Below are 22440 nucleotides of genomic sequence, written 5' to 3'. Positions count from 1 at the left end.
ACTGAAGTTTGTTTGTCATTTAGTTTTGAAAAGTTTAGAGATGGCTTGGTGCCATAGTAAATGTACACTAACTTTTGAAGCATAGCTGTAAGTCCAACCTGCTTCAATAGTGACTCTAATCTTCTTCCGGTCAGTTGAAAAAAGTTAGAGAGATTTCTATGCAATTATGTATTCTCGGGGCTATTGAGACTCAGAAGGTATACTTAGATGTACATGGTTCCATGGAGAGAAAGACTGCCTTCTTTTCTTTAAAATTGTATTCCTGTTTAAAAGCAAAGGCTACTAATGGTTTAAAAAAATGAATATTCCAAATGATTATCCCCTAATATGAAGCCTTTAGGAACCAACAAACATTAGCAGATATCTCTTTTTCTCACATTTTTAAAAATAATATTAAAGAATTGAAACAATTCTCAAATTCTTTCAATTCCACTTTAGATGAAAGGGAAAAATTTGAATTTTTTTTATCCAGAAAACTGAATGAATTTTCCCCCCATCCATGTTAGCAATTTCAATAGATCTAAGCTATTCCTGCCATTATTTATTTGGTAGATTTATATTCCATCTTTTGTTCAGGTACCCAGGCTTCCTATTTTCTTCATAAGAACAACCCTGTGAAGTATTTGAGTAATTTGGCTATGGTCACCTAATGAGCTTCTATAGCAGAAGTTGGATTTGAAGATGGACTTGAAGTTGGGTCTACAATCCTAACCCAACACCGTAACCCTCAAAACGACGCTATAGAGCACTGCACACCAGAACAACTAGACACAAGAACAGTTTTTTCCCGAAGGCCATCACTCTGCTAAAACAAATAATTCCCTCAACACTGTCAGACTATTTACTGAATCTGCACTACTATTAATCGTTTCATAGTTCCCATCGCCAATCTCTTTCCACTTATGACTGTATGACTATAACTTGTTGCTGGCAATCCTTATGATTTATATTGATATATTGATCATCAATTGTGTTGTAAATGTTGTACCTTGATGAACGTATCTTTTCTTTTATGTACACTGAGAGCATATGCACCAAGACAAATTCCTTGTGTGTCCAATCACACTTGGCCAATAAAAAATTCTATTCTATTCTAAACCACTATACCACATGGGCATCACACATTTTATATACCTTGCAATAAATGTTGATGAAAAGGAAGATTTGCTTACAGATTAGGTGGCATCCAAATTCAGTCTCACAAACATAGTTGAATATACAAAGATGAAAACCTAAACTTTTGGGTGCTGAACAGGTAAAACCATCTGCCTGAATGGATGAATCTCTAATTCATTGTTTTTAATACCTTGCGAGTACAATGATTTTTATTTCTGAATGGGCCATTCTGGTACCCTATGTCTAGAATTTCAGTATGGCATTTCGTAGCATATCACTTCATCATGTGATTTTTCCAGTTTACATTGGACCATTTTTAAAACCTGTTTGCTATTTGTATTTGAACTTTTACAGGCCAGAATCACAACAGCATAAACAAATTTAAGACTTTTTAAAAATGGTCTCATTCAAGAATTTTTGCTGTGGCATTTTTTTTTCTTCTCTGAAAATTATCTTCTAGTATGTATGTAGCAATCCCTCTTAAAACCACCTGGCTTGCTATTCAAATAAGATGTGAGCATCTCTGACACTAGTATAATTGTGTGAGAGAAGTATCTAGTAACTGGAGACTTTTCAGAACATTAGCCAACTGATGGGGAAGCAGAGAAGTTGAGGTAAACATCTCCACATTTCCTACCTGAACATGCCACAGGTCAGCATTTAGACTGAGAAAGTGTGCATGTGTGTAAAATACTCGAGGGCACACAAACAGCTTCTTAACTAATGAAATCATTTGTAAACTTTTAGCTGGAATACGTTGTGGGCAGCAACAGATGTCTGAGCAGTGTCTTAGAGCCAAAATTACTTGCTTGTTGCTTGAGCTTGTTGCTTGAGCCATTATGGTAAACATTTATAGTAAATACAATAGGGAAAAAAATTATATGTGAGTCACCCATTAGGGAAATCTGTTACAAAAGATTACCTAAAATCATCTACCTTCAGATCGAAGACATACCCATGTATATCCAAATAATCAGCATTTAAGAAAATTGCTGTTGGCAAGAGCAATCTTAGTTTTGAATGGGAATTGAATCACCCAGCATTATTTCGCACAGTGGCAAGCTGGCATCCATTCAAACATGCATTCCGCTCTGCGTCTTTTTCTTAGTGCAGTGTTGCGATAGCCCATTACAAGGAAACACATACATAATATAGCAACACTTGATGAACTAATTAGTGTCTAATCATAATCAAGAGAAGCTCGGAGAAGCAAAGCAATGAAAGGCAAGCTGAAAGAAATCTGCAGACTGTATTGATAAACGCAAGTACAGAGAGAATAAAGATTGATTGAACTGAAGTGGAGAATTTATTGGATTTTAGATTTTCTGAGATGCAGCAGACAATAGCCAAACATTTCAGAACCTACTTATATTTATAGCTATAAAAACAGTGTTTTGAGATGAAATAAATAGTGGAAAAGCAGACCCAATAGGCATATCTTCTATTATCATATACTGATTTTGCAGCTTTTGAACTTGAAATAGTAAATTAACTAATGCTAAATTAATAACATATATAGCTACTTTCATGTTTTGGTGGCCTATGGAACAATGTTTTCTGATCAGGCTATTTGTGATAGGAATTAAAACTTCTCTGCTATTATATTCAGTGGATTTTAAAGGGTGGGGTCTATAAAGGAATTGGATCAATTTCTCCTCTAATTCTCTACATCTCAAATGTGATATGTATTGATTTCTAAGTGTCATTAGGACTATTCAAGAGGTCAATGCTATTATTATCATTATTGTATTATGCTTCATCGTATAGTCAGCCTGATGTTTAGATTGGATTTGGCATGTTTATCCACCTATCAAGTTTTTCTTAAAGAGCTGGGATAGGTAGATGCTATTAACATAACATAACATAACATCAGAGTTGGAAGGGACCTTGGAGGCCTTCTAGTCCAACCCCCTGCCCAGGCAGGAAACCCTACACCATCTCAGTCAGATGGTTATCCAACATTTTCTTAAAAATTTCCAGTGTTGGAGCATTCACAACTTCTGAAGGCAAGTCGTTCCACTTATTAATTGTTCTAACTGTCAGGAAATTTCTCCTTAGTTCTAAGTTGCTTCTTTCCTTGATCAGTTTCCACCCATTGCTTCTTGTTCTACCCTCAGGTGCTCTGGAGAACAGCCCAACTCCCACTTCTCTGTGGCAGCCCCTGAGATATTGGAACACTGCTATCATGTCTCCCCTGGTCCTTCTTTTTGTTAAACTAGACATACCCAGTTCCTGCAACCGTTCTTCATATGTTTTATCCTCCAGTCCCTAATCATCTTTGTTGCTCTTCTCTGCACTCTTTCTAGAGTCTCAACATCTTTTTACATCGTGGCGACCAAAACTGGATGCAATATTCCAAGTGTGGCCTTACCAAGGCATTATAAAGTGGTACTAGCACTTCACGTGATCTTGATTCTATCCTCTGTTTATGCAGCCCAGAACTGTGTTGGCTTTTTAACAGCTGCTGCACACTGCTGGCTCATATCTAGATGGTTATCCACTAGGACTCCAAGATCCCTCTCACAGGTACTACTATTGAGCAAGGTACCACATATACGGTACTGGTGCATTTTGTTTTTGGCCTAAATGTAGAACCTTACTTTTTCACTGTTGAATTTCATTTTGTTAGATAGCGCCCAATGTTCAAGTCTGTCAAGATCTTTTCTGTAACTTGAGCCTATCTTCTGGAGTGTTGGCTATTCCTGCCAGCTTGGTGTCATCTGCAAATTTGATGAGTTCCCCATCTATTCCCTCGTCCAAGTCATTGATGAAGATGTTGAAGAGTACTGGGCCTAAAACAGAGCCTTGGGGTACTCCACTGCATACTTCTCTCCATGTGGATGTAGTTCCGTTGAGGACTACACGTTGAGTGCGGTTGGTCAGCCAGTTACGAATCCATCTGGTGGTGGTGCTGTCTAACCCACATTTTTCTACTTTATCTAGTAGTAGGTTATGGTCTACTTTATCAAATGCTTTACTGAAGTCCAAGTAAATTATATCAACAGCATTCCTCTGGTCTACTAATTTTGTCATTTTGTCAAAGAATGCGATAAGATTAGTCTGGCATGATCTGTTTTGACAAACCCATGTTGGCTTTTGGTTATTACTTTGTTTGCTTCTAGGTGTTCGTGATTCGTTGCTTGATTATCTTTTCCAGAATCTTCCCGGTATTGAGGTCAGACTGATAGGTCTGTAGTTTCCTGGATCTGTTTTTTCCTTTTTGAAGATGGGAACTACATCAGCTCTTTTCCAGTCCTCTGGCAGCTCCCTGTGCTCCAGGATCTTTGAAAGATATAGTTCAGTGGTTCTGAGATCACGTCTGCCAGTTCCTTCAGAACCTTGGGGTGTAATCCATCCGGTCCTGGTGATTTGAACTCGTCTAGGGTAGACAGGTGTTCACTTACCATATTCTTCCCTATTTTAACTTGTGTTTCTAATCTGTTTTTGTAGTGCTGTTTTGATAGGTTGGATTGTTTTTCCTTTTGTGTAAAGAAATCTGCAGACTGTATTGATAAACGCAAGTACAGAGAGAATAAAGATTGATTGAACTGAAGTGGAGAATTTATTGGATTTTAGATTTTCTGAGATGCAGCAGACAATAGCCAAACATTTCAGAACCTACTTATATTTATAGCTATAAAAACAGTGTTTTGAGATGAAATAAATAGTGGAAAAGCAGACCCAATAGGCATATCTTCTATTATCATATACTGATTTTGCAGCTTTTGAACTTGAAATAGTAAATTAACTAATGCTAAATTAATAACATATATAGCTACTTTCATGTTTTGGTGGCCTATGGAACAATGTTTTCTGATCAGGCTATTTGTGATAGGAATTAAAACTTCTCTGCTATTATATTCAGTGGATTTTAAAGGGTGGGGTCTATAAAGGAATTGGATCAATTTCTCCTCTAATTCTCTACATCTCAAATGTGATATGTATTGATTTCTAAGTGTCATTAGGACTATTCAAGAGGTCAATGCTATTATTATCATTATTGTATTATGCTTCATCGTATAGTCAGCCTGATGTTTAGATTGGATTTGGCATGTTTATCCACCTATCAAGTTTTTCTTAAAGAGCTGGAATAGGTAGATGCTATTAACATAACATAACATAACATCAGAGTTGGAAGGGACCTTGGAGGCCTTCTAGTCCAACCCCCTGCCCAGGCAGGAAACCCTACACCATCTCAGTCAGATGGTTATCCAACATTTTCTTAAAAATTTCCAGTGTTGGAGCATTCACAACTTCTGAAGGCAAGTCGTTCCACTTATTAATTGTTCTAACTGTCAGGAAATTTCTCCTTAGTTCTAAGTTGCTTCTTTCCTTGATCAGTTTCCACCCATTGCTTCTTGTTCTACCCTCAGGTGCTCTGGAGAACAGCCCAACTCCCACTTCTCTGTGGCAGCCCTGAGATATTGGAACACTGCTATCATGTCTCCCCTAGTCCTTCTTTTGTTAAACTAGACATACCCAGTTCCTGCAACCGTTCTTCATATGTTTTATCCTCCAGTCCCTAATCATCTTTGTTGCTCTTCTCTGCACTCTTTCTAGAGTCTCAACATCTTTTTACATCGTGACCAAAACTGGATGCAATATTCCAAGTGTGGCCTTACCAAGGCATTATAAAGTGGTACTAGCACTTCACGTGATCTTGATTCTATCCTCTGTTTATGCAGCCCAGAACTGTGTTGGCTTTTTAACAGCTGCTGCACACTGCTGGCTCATATCTAGATGGTTATCCACTAGGACTCCAAGATCCCTCTCACAGGTACTACTATTGAGCAAGGTACCACATATACGGTACTGGTGCATTTTGTTTTTGGCCTAAATGTAGAACCTTACTTTTTCACTGTTGAATTTCATTTTGTTAGATAGCGCCCAATGTTCAAGTCTGTCAAGATCTTTCTGTAACTTGAGCCTATCTTCTGGAGTGTTGGCTATTCCTGCCAGCTTGGTGTCATCTGCAAATTTGATGAGTTCCCATCTATCCCTCGTCCAAGTCATTGATGAAGATGTTGAAGAGTACTGGGCCTAAAACAGAGCCTTGGGGTACTCCACTGCATACTTCCTCCATGTGGATGTAGTTCCGTTGAGGACTACACGTTGAGTGCGGTTGGTCAGCCAGTTACGAATCCATCTGGTGGTGGTGCTGTCTAACCCACATTTTTCTACTTTATCTAGTAGTAGGTTATGGTCTACTTTATCAAATGCTTTACTGAAGTCCAAGTAAATTATATCAACAGCATTCCTCTGGTCTACTAATTTTGTCATTTTGTCAAAGAATGCGATAAGATTAGTCTGGCATGATCTGTTTTGACAAACCCATGTTGGCTTTTGGTTATTACTTTGTTTGCTTCTAGGTGTTCGTGATTCGTTGTTTGATTATCTTTTCCAGAATCTTCCCGGTATTGAGGTCAGACTGATAGGTCTGTAGTTTCCTGGATCTGTTTTTTTCCTTTTTGAAGATGGGAACTACATCAGCTCTTTTCCAGTCCTCTGGCAGCTCCCTGTGCTCCAGGATCTTTGAAAGATATAGTTCAGTGGTTCTGAGATCACGTCTGCCAGTTCCTTCAGAACCTTGGGGTGTAATCCATCCGGTCCTGGTGATTTGAACTCGTCTAGGGTAGACAGGTGTTCACTTACCATTTTCTTCCCTATTTTAACTTGTGTTTGTAATCTGTCTTTGTAGTGCTGTTTTGATAGGTTGGATTGTTTTTCCTTTTGTGTAAAGACAGATGCAAAATATGAGTTAAGTAGATCTGCTTTCTCCCTGTTGCTTGTCATCTTCTTGCCACTTTCTCCCAGCAATGGGCCAATTGTTTCCTTGACTTTTTTCTTGTTTTTAACATGTTGGAAGAAGCTTTTTTTATTATTTTTTACTTTTGTCGCTAGCCTTTGTTCATTGTGAGCCTTAGCTTTCCTCACTTCATCTTTACAGGCTCGGGCTATTTGCTGATATTCTGCCTTAGTTATTTGCCCTCTTTCCACTTTTTATATTTGTCCTTTTGTCTTTCAATTTGTCAGATAGTTCTTTATGCATCCATGCTGGTTTCTTTTGTGATCTACTATTTTTCTTCTTCATTGGTATTGTGTTAGACTGTGCTTTTATAATCTCACTTTTCAAAATTTCCCAAGCTTCTTGAGTTGTTTTCCCCCTGAGGATTCTCATCCATTGAATCCTTCTCAAGATCTCTCTAAGTTTATTGAAATTAGCTCTCTTAAAGTCCAAGACTCTAGTTTGACTTTGTTCTACTACTTGTATTTGCTTAATGTTGAATTCCAATATTGCGTGGTCACTTGCCCCAAGGTTCCTGTAGCTTCAACACCTTCTATCATTTCATCTCTGTTAGTGAGAATTAAGTCCAATATGGCTGATCCTTGTCACCTTCTCTATTTTTTGGGAAACAAAGTTGTCTGCTAGGTTTGTTAGGAACCTGTTGGATCTTCCACTTGGTGCAGAGTTTGTTTCCCAGTTGATGTCAGGGTAGTTAAAATCCCCCATTACTACTGTGATGTGCTTCCTACATACCTTAGTTAGCTGACTAGCAAAAGTTCATCTACTTCCTCTGTTTGGTTGGGTGGCCTATAGTATAGACCTATGGCAATATCGTTTTCACCCTTTTATATTGACCCAAATACATTCAAGATGATTTTCATCATTGTTGTGCTCTATTTCTGTAGAGATGTAGTTATTTCTTGTATATAGTGCAACTCCACCTCCTCTTTTATTTGGTCTATTTCTTTTAAATAATTTATATCCTTCTAGCTGTATGTTCCATTTGTCAGTTTCATCCCACCAAGTTTCCGTAATGGCAACAATATCATATCTACCCTCATTTACTTGGATTTCTAATTCACCCTGTTTATTCCTCATACTCTGTGCATTGGTGTATAGACATTTGAGTCCATTTGGATTGATCTTGTGTTTACTGTCTACATAACCTGTGTTGACTGCCCCTACTTTCATGCCACCTGTTGGTTTAGTGCACATGGTATGGCACTCACTGTTAAATGCTTGGTTTTGCTTGATAGCATGGTTGATAGTCTTACCCATACAGACATCTATGTTACATGCACTGATAACCCTTTTAGTTTTCGATTGCTGGGGACAGAAATTTTCTATATCAGTTAATTCTCTGTCCCCACTGTTCAGTTTAAATGTTTATCCAGAAAATCTGTGAATGTATTGCTAAGTAACTCAGTCCCTTTCTTTGATGGATGCAATCCATCTCTTTGTACAATTTTTCATTGGACCAGTTGCAGACATCATGACTAATAAAACCAAAGCCTTCCTTTACACCACTCCTTTAGCCACACATTAAACTCCACTACACGCTGGCCTTTACCTTTTGTTCCTTATGTACTGGTAAAACCTCTGAAAAGTTAAGCCTACAACCTATGCTATTAAGTTCATACCCTAAGCTCTGGAAATCATTCTGCACAGAAAGCACATCCTTTTGGGACAGATCATTTGTGCCAAGGTGTATAATAGCATCAACATCAGAATCCTTACTGGCATTCTTGACTATCTTAAGAATACGCCTCTTGTCTCTGCTGGCAGTAGCACCAGGTAGACACCTGACGCCTTTCAAAACCTCCATATCCTTTCCTAAATTTACATCCCTTACAATTGAATCACCAATCAGAAGGTGGCTTCTCTTTTTGGATACCTTGCTCTTCTTGTGTGACCGATCTGTAATACTTGATACACACTTTTCCAAAGTAGGTTCACACTTTTCCAAAGTAAGTTCTTCATCTTGAACCATAATCCCTTGATTGTTTGAGTTATCAGTATCACAACTACCTTGATCTGTCACTTTAGTGTTCCTATTTAGGTCAGCAAGGGCACTATATCTGTTATACTGGGACACTGTAAAAGCTTTGTGTTTATGGTTCACAGCTCTCACCCTGCCAGATCCCACGGTTGTCCATACTGCCCTTTTCCTGCAGGATCTTTGTGGTAGAGGGGGCTGATGGCTCAGCAGCTGGAATGGCTGAATTGGGTACCTAATTTCTGCTTGGAGAGCATAGATTAGAGATTCTAGATATGTAATCTGTCCACGTAGACTGCTAATTTGTTTACAAAGAGGACAGTACCCAAATTTGAAAAAGGTACTGCGAAAGACAGCTGCAAAACAAGTATTGCACTGAACTAAGCCAGTCATTTTGAATAGAATAAGATCACAATCTCAAGTGGACCAACCCTGAATATATTATTGCTATTTTTTATTTATAGTGATTAGATTAGATTCACAACAATTAGCGCGGTTGTGAAATGAGAAAGAAATGCAGAAATATTCCACCCCCAATCCACCTTAAAGCAGCAGCTCAAACTCACGTGCTTTTCTGAAGCAAATCAGAAAGAAATGCAGAAATATTCCACCCCCAATCCACCTTAAGGTGTTAAAGATATCATCTTTTCTGTAGGCCACTTTGGTCTCTCTGGTACTCAGTAAGCCTTCATAGTGAAGTAATTTCAGTGCATCTCTTTCACTGTTCTTCAGATATTCTTCCAATGCCTTTTTTTCTTCTTAAACTGTCTGATGTACCTGCAACATTCCACACTCAACTATGCTTGGTAAGTAGAGTCTGTCAATATTGCTGTGTGGATGAAGGATATGATTTGTTGTCATTGTTTGACAAGATTCTTGATGTTATTTCCATAGGGCATCTTGTACTTTTCACTATTTTCCCCTATTGATGATGTGGGTGGCACATTTTTCAGGAGAAACTCCATTGCAATATCTTGGCTGCATGTAGGGCTGTTTCCACTAACTCCTGTTATTTCTAAGCACTTGATTATCCAGCAATGTGGCAAGGAATTGAATGTCTTCTTTTAATCAATCCAAGCTATGTTCAAGTTGGTCTTCCTTCTCTTACAGTTTTCCAAAATCATCTTGTCAATTAGTAGCTGGTTTTTTGTTTTTGTTTTGTTTTGTTCCGTTGCTGTTTGGACAGTTTCCTTTATGCACAGGTGGAAAGAATTTGTTTTCAACTAGATGCTATTGGACTGCATCAACTATCACACCAAAGCTTTGTGTGATGCCTAAGTAGGCAATTGACCTGTAGTTGCCTGGTGCTGCTCCTTTTGTTGAATCTTTCATTATCAGGTAGGTTTGGCCAGATTTTAACCAATCTTCATTTTAATCTCCCTGGAGTAAATTGCTTGATGATAAGTTAGTATAGACCAGTCAGACATTTCAACCAAAAACTATAAAGCTTATCATTACCAAGTGTTACCCATTTCTTGATCTTCCTTGCCCTTTTCTCTATTATTTCTGCTGTTATAACAAGTTATTTCATTTCAGCTTCTTTTTTTGTCTTGTCCACCTCTTTTATCCAAACTGCATTCTATTTGTATTTCTTTGGGTTATTTCATAGCTACACCCAGAACTGCACTGTTTTTTCTTTGTCAAGTGTTGACTGATTCACCTCAGTCTCTCCATTGAAGGGTTAGTAGAAAGGTTTCTGATTAAACTTAAATTGGAGATTCTGCCTTGATTGTGCAATTAAAGCTGCGTATCTGCTGATCTATATTATTCATTGTACCATTAGCTAAAGGAGTATTTATTAAATGATTTTTATGTAATAAATATTTGGGAGTCAGCGATCAATCTGATATTTCATGATGTTCTTTCCCAGGTCAAGCACACACATAAATAGAGATTTTTCTCCGCCTCTTTACTAAATGAGGCTTGCAAACACACACTTGAAGTATAGAGATATGTTGTCCCCCCCCTCCCCAAAGTCAGCAAGTTTGGCTTACAAGAATTCCAAATCAAAGCAGCACGCAGGAGAGTAATCAGATAGAATCCCAAGGTCAGAGCCTGTAGAAGAGTCCTCAACCAGTCTGGGTTCCAAATTCACAGTTGCAAGATTCATGAGTCAAGGCACATGGAATGAGAGTTAATTGGTGGTTACCAGAGATTTCGTGCTTGCTGTTCCATTTTAATAGAAGCAATCCCAGTATTGCTTGTTTAGTAGGATGGGACTCCTCCTGTGCTGGTCGTCCCACAGAACTCTTTTCCTCTACTCTCTTTGCAGCCTGTCAAGTTCTTGTGCTGGCAGTTTAACCTTGTCTTCCACCTAGGGCTGAGGGAAAGTGACTGGCGAGAGAATGTATGTTTGCATACAATAGTGTACCTTTTCTAAACTTGTAAATTACAATTCAAGAAAAAAAATGCAACTGAAAGGGATTTAAGTAGCTAATACTATCTTTTAAATGAAAAAAATTACTAGATTATGGCTGCTGCTTGAGAACCAGTCTTTAGATTTTCTACTTCCACTCCTAGAAGGCAACACGTTGGAAATACTCCATACACAATTCTATTCTCATCTTCTCTCTTAGGTCTGTGTCATTTTCACTGTTCCAACATGGACTTGCAATGACAGTGTAACTTGATGAATTTTAATTAGACTAGATTATCATCTGAATCTAGTAATTCCTGTAAGAATAGGGGGAAATCCTCTTGGAAATTTTGTACTGTTATTACATATTTTTACCTCAGTTTTCACTGAAATTAGGAATGAGGGATGAATCCTGATCTCCTGTTGTACATTTTAAGACAAGTTTCCTTGGTTTGTAGAAAAACCTTTGAAAATTTGCAGATTAGATCTGAGTTTAAGGGAATAGATACAGATATGCCTTGGCCAATATGATTCCCACTGTCTCTGTAAAGTGGAAATAAAAATGATAGTTGCTATTAGAAACAGAGCATTGGCCCAGAAGGACCTTGCCTAATTCAATATAGCAATTACACCTCTCAAGAAACTTAGAATTTTATATCCTAATAAAGTATCTGGTACCACTTCACATTCAATAACTTCTCTCATACAACTTTCCATCTGTTAAGATATCTAAGGTTTAAATATCTCTGATCAGAATAGCAAACTATTGTTATTTAAGATTGGGACTGAACTATTAAGAGGAAGAAACTTGCTGATTGGGACCAAAATTGCATTTAAATTACTTGCAAAACAGAGATGGGGAAAAAAGTTAATATAATAGTATCAATTCCAAAAGATGTGTAACCTGGACTGTAAGAGTAAACTCAGAGGAAATGGTCTTCTGGAAATAGATGTCACAAAGATGTTTGGGGTACCAGGATACTTCTTGTTCATTTACCAAGACTTTTAGATTAGCAAAATTACATTTCCAACAGATAATCTGGACAATTCTGCAGATTTATTGAGCTGAATTCACAATATTTAATGAGAATTTTAGAGGACAAATAAAAAAATTGACTAAACAAAAAGAACACTGGGATATATCTATAATATAATAAACACTCCTTGTATCTTTCTTTGATATATATTAGAAGATATTTGAAATCTATACCTTATCTTCCTTCCTTCCTTCCTTCCTTCCATTCATCCATCCATCTATCCTTCCTCACTTTAATGTTCTGACAGTTTTGAAACAATTGAAGTAATTGTTTTAAGCTATCTTTAATTAACTTCAGTCACTTTAAACTACAAAGTGGCATACAGCCACACACAACTAGTAAAGAAAACAGTTCAGCTATTCCACCTATGATGTTAAATTGTAACATCTGTCACCTATTGTTTACCAGAGTTGATTTCACTATACAGTCTATGGAGAGAGAGAGAAAAAGGCAAAAAATAAATTTCTTCGGAATTCCTTCTTGGGTATCATGGCGCATTTAAGATCCATCAGCACCGTTCATAATTCTACTATGCACTATGAAACTAGAAAACTACAGCAGATAAAAAGAGCAATGTGATGCCAATGGGTGTTCTTAGAATACTAATAGTATATTAGTATACTAATATTTAGAATACTAATCTATCTGATACTGAATTTTTAGTCTCAGTTAATCAGTCTATTATGCTAATATGGTAATTAATAAGTTGCCTTCCTTTCCATTCCCCTTACACATTTATATTTCAAGCCAGTAGACAGGAATTTGTTTTATTGTTTTTTATGTACATTATGCAGGAAAGCAATTTTCAGCATGTGACCAATGCAACCCAGATAGCATTCGCGTCTATCTAACATCACCCTTCCTAGGTAATGACACTCCAAGGTGGCCATTCGCTTGAGAAAAAGATTTCATCAGTATGGATATATTTTTGTCTTTAATGGATTTATTGTAGTGGAAGGTGAACACTTTATATTTTGCAGCAGGTGCTAGGAATGATAGATGAGAGAAAGAAAGGAAGGCGAAAGAGTGAGGGGAAAAAAAAAGAGAGAGAGAAGAGCCAAGAAAGAGATAAAGTGAAAGAAAGAGAGGGTGATAAAGATGAAACAGCTGTATCTGTGTGATTGTATGGACGCACAATATTGTGAATCAAATGTGTAGGCATACATGTATAGATGTACTGAATGATTTGGAAGACATATGATTTCTGCTCCACCCATTTTTCACTTTAGTCTTGCCCACCAATGGATTTTACAATGTCTAGACATCTTTATCTTGAATAAAGCAAGTGCTGCCTTAGATCCACTTTCTCCAATCTTCAAAGAATTTCAGTTTCTTTGTTTGAAGGGCATTGCATTGCAAAAGTAGATTTAGTCCAGTAATGCTCATCTTCTGTTCTCACCAGGGGTGCAGCAGAACAGGTTGCTAGATCATTAAGTACCACATATCAAAATTATTTACCTCAGGACTTAAAAGTAGCTGTGTTTCCGGTAGATGTTAGGTTTTCATGCCTTAAACCTCTGAAAAATAAAACAACAAACACAGAGACGTTTTTTGGCCTCACAATTTTTAAGGTTGCAAAGGGCATTCTAGCAGGCTACACACAGACTACAGCTTGCAGTTTTTGCATTCCTAAGACTAGATTGTACCATTTCTAAAAGTATGACTGAGTGCTTCAGAAGACAAAAGCATAAAAAAAAAATAAGAACAACCTTTCATGCAAAGAAATGAAATGACAGGACAAAGAATTGCACCTTGAAATGCTACTTTTTATACTGATTTTGTCTCCCTTTGGAAAAGCATTTCATTTTTTAAAAATCCATTTGCCTGCTTCCACTTCTGAAGTGACACAATTCCGGCACAGGTTCACCATCTCAGTAAGACACCAGCTTTAAAAATGTACGTTGTTTCTTCATGTTTTTAAATTCTAACCACAGATTAAATCATTTTTTAATTTTTTCTTCATAAGTTTTCAGGAATATGAAAGAAAATTAAACAATGATCAGAAATAAGACTCCCCATTCTCCTTGCTGCTACATTCATCTAAGGCAACCATTTGGGGCACTTCTTTATTGTCATGAATTATGTATAACCCAGGTCAAATTAAGCAAATAGGCTGCCACCAGAGGGTGCTCTCTCATTAATGTAAGAAAAAAAGAGCTGAACAATTTAGTTAAGTCCCCTTTGGGTAAAAATTTGCTGCTTTCCTATGACACTGTATTCTCTCTCTCTTTCCCTCCCTTCCTCCCCTCCTCCCCCCCGCCTCTTGTGCAAACTTTGAAAATGAGAATACATATTTGAAAGAAACAGCAAATTATATTGCTCCCAAGTTCTTCTCTACATCAAATTGAAATTCAAAGGAGGAAAAAGAATCCCTTCTAAATTTCATCCCACCTTTTCGCTTAACACTTCATTGTATACTTACTGCCAGGAATGTGATGCAAAATTTGTCACTATTTCATATTCCAAAATTTTGGCCGACTTTGGATACCATTTGTTCAGTGAAGGGACACCATTTCCAGCCAAGTGTTTAAGGTTAGAAGTAGCTTGTGGACTAATCCAGATTGCACAATTTTTTATTTTATTTATTTATTTGTTGAATACGTATTAGATTGAATACATAAAATGAATACAATTAAAGGGAACATTAGGACAGGGACAGTAGGCACGCTGGTGCTTTTATGCATGCCCCTTACAGAGCTCTTAGGAATGGGGTGAGGTCAACAGCAGCCAGTCTAAGGTTAAAATTTTGGAGGTTTTGGGATTAACATCACAGACAATACTTCTATCATTCAAAACGACCTTGATCATCTAACCGCTTGGTCTAAAAATTGGCAGCTCCAAATTTCAACCAGCAAATGCTCAGTCTTACATATAGGAAAAAAGAACCCAAAAACTAAGTACATACTAGATGGACATTACCTTACAGATGACCCCCATCCCGTTAAAGACCTTGGAGTTTTCATGTCAAATGATCTAAGTGCCAAAGCCCACTGCAATTACATAGCAAAAAAAGCTCTAAGAGTTGTAAACCTCATCTTGCATAGTTCTTTTCCAAAAACACCACACTATTAACCAGAGCATATAAAACATTTGCTAGACCAATTCTAGAATACAGCTCGCCTGTTTGGAACCCTCACCACATCTCTGACATCAATACAATTGAACGTGTCCAGAAATATTTTACAAGAAGAGTTCTCCATTCCTCTGAAAACAATAGAATACCCTATCCCACCAGACTTGAAATCCTAGGCTTAGAAAACTTGGAACTCCGTCGCCTTCGACAAGACCTAAGCTTAACTCACAGAATCATCTATTGTAATGTCCTTCCCGTTAAAGACTACTTCAGCTTTAATTGCAATAATACTAGAGCAACTAATAGATTTAAACTTAATGTCAACCGCTTTAATCTAGATTGCAGAAAATATGACTTCTGTAACAGAATCATCAGTGCTTGGAACACTTTACCTGACTCTGTGGTCTCTTCCCATAATCCTAAAAGCTTTATCCAAAAACTTTCTACTATTGACCTCACCCCATTCCTAAGAGGACCATAAGGGGCGTGCATAAGCGCACAAACGTGCCTACCGTTCCTGTCCTATTGTTTTTCTTTTCTTCTTTCTATATATATGCTTATACCTCCTTATATTTACCCATATATGTTTATATACTATATAATCTTTTGTATGATTCCTACATATATTGTTGTGACAAAATTAATTAATTAATTAATTAATTAATTAATTAATTAATTAATGGATTATAAAAAAATTCTTAAAGTATGAAGTACACAAAAACAACCAAAAAATTTCTGAATTTATAAAGTATTTTATATATTTGCCCTATTCTTAAACAAGTTTCAGCATCTGACCAATTCTCATGTTCCTTTCTTAATTTACTTTCCCCTCCAACTCCCAAAAACGTAAACAGTCACTATGTAGAGTAATTGTCTCTATGCAGGAATTATAAAATGGGTTAAGCAACAACACTAGAAATGAATAGTTTTAAAAGGTATTTCTGTTGTCAACATTGTGTATGAAGCGGTATATGTTATTTCAAATCTTTCAGGAGACAAAGTTATATGCAATCCTTTGCACATACTGGAAAGCTCCCTTATTGCAGAGGCTGTCAAAAGGTCCAGCCTCTGCCACTATCAAGCCAGACCATCTGTGTTGGCAAAGCTTTGTATTTCACAAAATCTTTTGCTCCTGCCTCCAAATAATTTGAACCCATTCATTCTTCTCGCAACTGTGTTTCCTTTGTTCTGCTTGCTATAAAACTAGGGCAAAACTGAAAATGTTTTGTTTGGTTGACAAACCTCCCCCCCACCCCACTTTTCTTTCAAATGTTTTCCTTCTTAGTAAGTATGTGGCCTAAAGTAAAATACATGTTAACATGATTACACTGATTTGAACTGATCTGCAAAAAAAAAAATGGGGGGGAGGAAAGGAAAGGAAAGGAAAGGAAAGGAAAGGAAAGGAAAGGAAAGGAAAGGAAAGGAAAGGAAAGGAAAGGAAAGGAATTTCAGGAGTCTTGGCTCTGATTATCTGACTAAATGGCAATTGATATGTCCGTCCATTAATTTCCCTGCACAGATGTGCATAACTGGATTTTGCATAGGAAGAAAGATATGAAGTTCTGTGCAAGCCTTAGTATTTTAGCATTAGTGGCTTTCTGGAAAAGCCATGAAACCTCCAAATTTGATACAGGTGGTCCTCGGTTTACAACCATTCATTTAATGATTTTCAAAGTTACAACACCAAAAAAAAGTGACTTATTAGTCTCTGCGCTTATGGCCATTCTAGCATCCCCATAGTTATGTGATCAAGATTCGGGCGCTTGGCAATCAGCACGTACTTACAATGGTTGCAGGATCCTGGGTTTATGTAATCAGCATTTGAAACCTTCCTAGAGCCTTTCTGACAAGTCAATGGGAGATGCTGGATTTGCTTAACAGCAGCACAATTCACTTAACAACCACAGTAATTTGCTTAACGACTGTAGCAAAAAAAAGGTCATAAAATCAGGAATAATTCATTTTAACAACTGCCTTACTTATCAATTGAAATTCTGGTCTTTAACTGAGGAATACCAGTATAGCAATCACTAATCTCCCATCAGAGTTTGTTCATTTTTCCTCCCTGTTAAGATTGGGTCCTATTGTTTATTCTGAAAATGTTTAGAACCTTTCCTAAACTATTTGCTTTCTGGAAGCAAGTCTTGAGCCTGACATAATTGGCAGAAAGGTCATCTAACTGGAAGAAAGGATGAAGCCTGCTTTTCTTTTTTTCTTTTTAATCATTAGTAATCTGCACAAATGTTAAATTGATCCCTTGCAAATAATAGCCAAATACTTATTGTCTAGACTATAGACTGCAAAACACATTCAGAAGGAATTATAAATAGAGGGTTTTTTCTTTTCCCTTATGAAAGTAGAAGTGCTAGCTATAGGGAGATTTTAATTTCTGAGCACCAACATTCATCAAGGACAAGACAAGTTACAGGACAAGGATGCAATAGGAAATGAGACAAGTGAAGCAAGCCTAATTAACATTAATAGGATATTAAATATACGTTATGGCTTACTCCTTGTATCCCTCCAGATATACTATCTGGGTTTGCTTTAATCACGTCAAGTCACATCAAACTTGCCTGGCTCTGTAAATCTGCTGTGAAGTCAAATATTGTTGCATTTATGTTAATTGACTATTTAATGTATTACCTGATTAAGCAAGATGCTGAGCAATCAGGCATGGAAGGGTCAAATAATTTTAATTGTCACAGTTACAGCACTGGTAGATTAAAAAATGCTGCTCACAGTGTATTAATAAAAGACAAAGATGTTTAAGCTAAACAGAGATATCTAAATTTGTCTTAAAATCTCACCTTAAGATGAAATCAAGTGGCAAATAAACCATTAGAAATGAACATCCATTCTCTGGAATTCTCTAAAAGCTTTCCTCAATATGACAGGCTTGTAAATCTTAAATAGATTTGGGGTGGGATACTTTTTTCTGTTATCAATCTCTAACATTTTTATATACTGTACTAGTCTCTTGTCCCTTAATTTGAAAAACAGTCTTCCTTTTATAGTAGTGATACTGCTTTTGCTGATGTTGGAGTAGAACATTAAAATATCTCTTCCATTCACTCATGGTTTCCAAATTAAATGATTTTATTCTTGCTTTTTTTCCCCTTTCACATTTTCTCTTATTTCTACATTTTCCATATGATAAAGCTAGGAATGGAAAGCATTGTAGACTCAAATAGCTAAAACATTCAACCCCCTGCAACAGCTGAAGTCCCAAGATATGGTAAGTGATTTTGGAATTTAGAGAAGCACAAAATTTCTCTCTCTAGTCCTGCCACAACAATCTGGACAAAGCTTAGATGTAATCTCATCTACTCTAAAAAAAGGTTGTGAGCAGTTGCTTGTTGTAAAGCTGATGTGACTGTATTCTCTGTTTAATATTAGCAAATGGTATTAATTGCATACCCTTTAACCAGGATCACAGTCATTTTTAAACTTGGATGAAGACAAGTTCAAATACATCCCATGATATCTAAATGCAGTTCAAAGGCTCTTAGGCTGGCAATCAAAATAAGTCTATATCTTATTCTATTTCATGCAGAGCAACTTGTTAAATCCTATTCCATTAAAATGATTTAAAGATAGTACCCATTTTGCTGTATTCATTCTGTGAATAGCATTTCCAAATATGGAACGAAGAGGCTTTGGCTGAATTATATTTAACCTCTGTGAGCTGTACAGTAGCTTCAGAAAAAATGGTTTCAATAGCTATGAAAAGTTTCTGATTGTCTCCCTACTCCCCACTCAAATCTTCTTTTAAAATAATGGGATCCATAAGTACGATAGCATCTGCAGTGGGAAACCCTTCAATTTAAAAGTACAGAAGCAACTTGGATTAATTCTATATGTGAGACAAGGTACATTTCTGCAATTTGCCAGGAAAAATTAAATCATTAAAAAAACCTCATATGATTAGTTTCCTCCATTAAAAATACCCATTTAAAATATATGTACTTCAAATAATTTAGTATTATCTACACTAGTAATTTCTATCCAGTTTGGGAATTCTGAAGATTATTGCATGTTGCATAACATTTCACCAAGTGTTAGAAAGCTGAGAACTTCTTGTTTTATCTGTAGACAAAGGAACGGGCTCTGGGTAATCTCCTTCCTGGATTCCTGTGATTTTAGGCATAGATCATGATTGTTTGAGTATGGGGGAAGAAGGTTTGCTCATTCACTATAGCCTCCTTTAGTTGAAACTACTGCAACATAAAAATGAAGACAGTGTCAACTCGTGAAGCTTTCCTAACCTGCTCCTGAGTTGCCATAGGCAGGGGGGTGGGAAATTGCACTGTGCAGCTGCACTGAGGAATTCACACCTCAGTCAAACCAAAACACATCCTAACCTGCTGAAGTCAAGGCCATCTCCACGGAGCCCCGCAACAGCTGGAGGGAGTGACTTCTACAACCCGCAAAATTGCTTCATTGGGGAATGTGACTGGTGACACAACTTGGGGAGAGGGGACAACAGGGTCAGAGGCAAGGCACGAACTGAGTGAAGTCAGAGCTGGCTTCACTTAGGTTGTGCCAACATGGTACACCTAATAAACAACTGCATTTTTCTTGCAAAATGGCTTGAGGCTCCTGATTTTATTAGGGAATTGGTCGGAACTCTGACAGACAGCTCCTTTTGGCCATTGTATAGGAAGGAGAGACACACCATTTATACAGAAGAGATCTGAATAAACTACAAGACTTTTTGTTCTGTCCTTAGAACACAATGATGGAGGCAAGGCGGGTCAACCATTCATATAACTTTATTAAACATTAATTTTAACAGTAGTTGCCCAATTGCAAACATCGGGGGAGCAGACCGGCTTCCTCAGTCCTGACAGCTCTTTCTCCACCACAGCCTTCGCACGGGCCCTGCGCACTCCTCTCCTCCAGTTCTTTCTTTTTCTGAGAAGATTTTTAAGGCACCTTACTACCTCATCTTCCTCGAATAACTGGTCAACTTCCACCTCATCCTGGTGGACAGCAGATGTTTTAGCAGCTGTCAGTGGATTAAAAGACGTCCTAATTTCAGTCGCTGACTTATCAGATAATTCAGAGGCTCTAGCCTCATTTATGGCCATTTGCAGCATTACATCCATTTTTGGGAGTAAGCGGCACTGCAAGCAAATATCTCTGACACCGCAAATCAACTGGTCTAACAGGATATCCTCCAACTCCTTAAACTCACAGTACAAGGTGGCTTGCCTTAAAGCAGCCATGTACTGTGTAATAGTTTCCCCTTCCATCTGGAATCTGTGCCTAAATGTGTGGCGTCCGGCTACTCTGGAGGGCAGCGTGGCGTAATGACCTTTTAAGATTGCTAATAAGGTTTCCCAGGGCACATCCTGGACGTTCCAAGGTGCCAGTAGGGCTCAGGCAGTCTCAAACATATTGTGCCCACAGACACTAAGGAACACCGCTAACTTCCTATCTCCCGGTAACCCCTTGTAGTCATTAGCAGTTAAAAAGCAAGCAAAACAATCTAGGAAAGAATCCCAGTTTTCCTTTGCCTGATCAAATGGTGCAAAAGTCAATAACATAGCCATACTGTGCAATGACAGCTTCAGAGAGTTTTAGCCGCACACCTCCTCGATGCCAATAAGCAGCTCCGTGGCAGCTCTGGAACAACGTCGTTAACCCGCTGCCTCAGGATCCCATCCTCATCGCCGAAATGTTCTGTCCTTAGAACACAATGACGGAGGCGAGGCAGGTCAACCATTCATATAACTTTATTAAACATTAACTTTAACAGTAGTTGCCTGATTGCAAACATTGGGGAAGCGGACTGGCTTCCTCAGCCCTGATAGCTCTTTTATAGTAGAGCTGTCAGTGGCTTGGCCAATCAGCACTCTTCTAAGTCCCACCGATTGCTGGCAGACCAATCAGCTGCAAGTGCTTGTCATATGGCCTCCGGCCGTGTACAACACTTTCAAGAATACAAAACACTTTCAAATATTGTATTGGAAGCAGCATTCTTCAAAACAACTTCATCAAATCCAAGTATTTTCATTACTCATAGAATGCTGCCTGCATTTGAGGAAGGAAAGTAGGAATAAAGGAAAGGAAAAAGAAACAAGCAAACAAACAATCAACCCCCCCCCCCAGAATCAAATGTTATCGAAAATGCTATGGAAGATTTGGAGGGATCCTGAATGGGTGGATGCAATACTTTTGTGTAAATCTATTTCTATACACCTATAGATTCATGAAAAATATACAATTACTATGTTTAACTGAAATGAACGTAGCCTTAAATTTAAGATGACCAGCCAAAGGAAGAGAAGGCAGAAAAATAATTCTGAAACACCCTCACCCCGCCCCCCCCCAAATCTTATGCTTTATTCAATTTCCTAAACTTGTTAAAACAGAACTGCCAATTTCAACAGAACCAGTCCTGGAGATCCCAGCAATATATATATATGTGACATACTTGTGCATGCACATTTGCATATGTTAACATTTATATTTCAGAAGCTGCATTCCAATATAAAGGAAAGCCTAAGGGAAACAAATAAACAAACCTATCAGCAAATATTAAATAATATACCTTCCTTTCACAAGCAATCAATCTGGAAGTACACTAATCTTTGCAAATAAATACATATATATTAGAATTTCTCTTGGCTCAGTTCCAGATAGTAATTTGGAGTTAAAATTTCTCTCTGGACGTTTCCCAAGTTATAATTGATGAAACTATCAGCCAAGGCAATTACAGTCTCAGAAACCAAACACTGTGATACTGGCACAGTTGGATCAGCAACTGGTAAGAATTTTTTTCTGTATCTGTAAAAGTAGATGCTGAGTGGATGAAATACAATGGAAATGCTTTGTTTCCTATTCTTGTGAGGCATAGTGTCTCTCCAAAATAGCAAACTTAAATTAAACAATTTAATTAACATTTCTGCTTACCAATCCTTTTTAACAAGCAGCCTAGATAGTTTTCATCCCCTTATAGAGAGAGGGAAAAACAAGCTGTGACACAGCATGTTTTCTTCTTGGCTAGAAGTCAAGTTACTAATTTTGAGCTGCTTTTCATGATGTAATCAGTAAGTTGAAGGTTTATAA

This window comes from Ahaetulla prasina, chromosome 3 (genome assembly GCF_028640845.1).
Source record: "Ahaetulla prasina isolate Xishuangbanna chromosome 3, ASM2864084v1, whole genome shotgun sequence".
In the NCBI taxonomy this organism is placed as follows: Eukaryota; Metazoa; Chordata; class Lepidosauria; order Squamata; family Colubridae; genus Ahaetulla; species Ahaetulla prasina.
Note: the sequence above shows the minus strand (reverse complement) of the source record.